Source organism: Myotis lucifugus, unplaced genomic scaffold (genome assembly GCF_000147115.1).
Source record: "Myotis lucifugus unplaced genomic scaffold, Myoluc2.0 scaffold_90, whole genome shotgun sequence".
NCBI classification, from domain to species: domain Eukaryota; kingdom Metazoa; phylum Chordata; class Mammalia; order Chiroptera; family Vespertilionidae; genus Myotis; species Myotis lucifugus.
This window is the reverse complement of record NW_005871138.1, coordinates 3,208,871-3,211,053: the sequence shown is the minus strand read 5'-3', so window position 1 is coordinate 3,211,053 and position 2,183 is coordinate 3,208,871. Positions and strand designations below refer to the sequence as shown.

Sequence of the window (2,183 nt, the reverse complement as noted above, 5' to 3'; positions counted from 1 at the left end):
TACTTCCTCTCTTGGTGGAGGGTTACAAAGGGAGCGGTACGTCCCACTGTTGGGTTCCTACCTTGGGCCGCAGAGTTGGGCGCGGCGAAGGCCGCCCTGCTGCCCGGGGGCGTGGCTCCCAGTGGCTGACCACGCCTTTCCCGGAACTGCTCAGAAAAGCTTGCAGCGACCGGGAGGTTTTGACTTGGAGGTGGAGAAATAAGTGTTTTCAGTCATTTTTCCTGGCTCTTGCCGGTTACTGAATACTCTCACCGAACTAGTAATCGCAACCTTCTCGATTAGGTTTGGTGTGTCTTGGCAGATGGGGAACTTGTAATTCCTGTTGTGCAGGTGGGGGCACTGAGGTCCTGGGATGGGATGTGGCTGGTCCAAGGTCACTTCAAGTAAAAGGATTTGGGAGGCAAGTCCCAACGAGTTGGGGAAATGGAGAGGATTCCATACTTGGCCCTTAGTGGGCTTTGTATAATGCAGTAGTCCCCCTCTCTCCCCAGTGTCTTGCTTTCCAAGGTTTCAGTTACCCAGGGTCAACTGTGGTCTGAAAATATTAAATGGAAAATTCCAGAAATCAGCAGCTCACAAGCTTTAAATTGCACGCTGATCTGAGGAGTGTGAGAGAATCTTGTGCCATCCAGTTCCTTCCCGGGATGGGGGTCATTCCTGTCCTGAGCATCCACCCTGTATCTATGACACCTCCCTTTTAGTCACTCAGTGGCCCTCTCAATGGTCAGATCAGTTATCAGAGAGGGAGACCATGTTCCATAACTTTTATTACAATATATTGTCATAATTGTTTCCATCTTATTTATTGTTGTTAATATCTTACTTGCCTAATTTATACACCAAATTACCTTTATCATAGGTGTGTATGTGTAGGTAATTCACATGACCTATGTCCAAGGTTTCAGGCATCCACTGGGAGGAGTCTTGGAACTGTCCCGCATGGCTAAGGGGGGGCGCTTGCTGTCTATGTTACACTAATCAAGTTGGAGGTCAGGACATCGTCCACAGCCCTCCTCTGCTCAGTGTAGATGTACTTGACAGTTGCAGCCCTTCAGAAAGGTGTGCACCTCCTCCTGATGCCTGAAATGCCCTCTTTGGCCCTACCCTCTGTTTAAGACTTTCTAGCATTTTGCAAAGGAGCCTCGTGCCCTGGTTTATCCCTAAGTCTCTTTGTTGCACAACGTATATTCTTCATTTGAAAAATACAATTTTTTTTTGGGGGGGGGGGTTGAGAATCTTAAAAATTTCTTTAAAGAAAACCTATTTTAAAAGATAAAGGGTGTTTTGAGCTGTTGTAATTTGTATGCACCTGAGCATGAGGGGGGTTCCCTGGTCCTTTTGTAGGAGCAGGTTTTGGCAGGGGGAATAGAGCATGAGGCCTCTGGATGGACTTGGCTCCCTCTTCTCCTCCTCCCCCCATCTGGCAGGACCCGGCCCCCCAGAGCAGCCCTGGAGAGTTGGGTCAACAATGGCATAATGACAGGTTGGTTTTGCACTCAACTGGTAGTTTTCCAACATCAACCTGATTCCTCATTTCTACAGAGCCCCTCCAACCCACTCCCACCCCATGCTGATAGGATGCGTCCTGCCTCAAAGATGTCATGGTACTCAGTAGTAGTCCCTCAGTACCCATTCCTATCCCTAGTCTAAGGCTCAACCCTGACCTTGGCCTTTGCCAGCAAATCATAAGATTGCAGAATGTGATCATACAGAAGGTAAAAGCCTCATCATGGAACAGAAGAAGAGCCCAAGGTCCAGAGAGGGGAAGCTCATGGTCCAAGGTCATGGCTCCTTGGAAACAACATATCAGAATGCCTCCATCACAAAGACAAGCAAGCCAACCCTGGTTTTCTGGCTGCTAATCCAGGGTTCTTCCCATCAGAACATGCAGTTTGTAGTTCTGGCCTCAGTTTTGATGGGAAGACTTCTAGAAGCAGGGAAGGGCCTCTAGGTCAGAAGGACATTAAAGTATACCTTTTGAGAAAAATGCTGAGGAGAGGAGCCAAGAGGGGAAAACACCCTGTACAAGTGCTTTGCTGTACCATGTCATCTATCTTAAGGGAGCAGGGGGCCCAGCCGGTGTGGCTCAATGGTTGAATGTCGACCTATGAGTCAGGAGGTCACAGTCTGATTCCCGGTCAGGACACATGCCCGGGTTGCAGGCTCGATCCTTAGTGTGGGGT

The 2,183-nt window shown here is 48.9% G+C and overlaps 1 protein-coding gene across 2 annotated transcripts in view; it reads left to right on the top strand.

Moving 5' to 3' along the window:
* PCIF1 (PDX1 C-terminal inhibiting factor 1) overlaps window positions 1–2,183 on the top strand; it is a 51,833-nt gene that overhangs the window by 32,786 nt on the left and 16,864 nt on the right. The gene's annotated exons all lie outside the window — the stretch shown is intronic.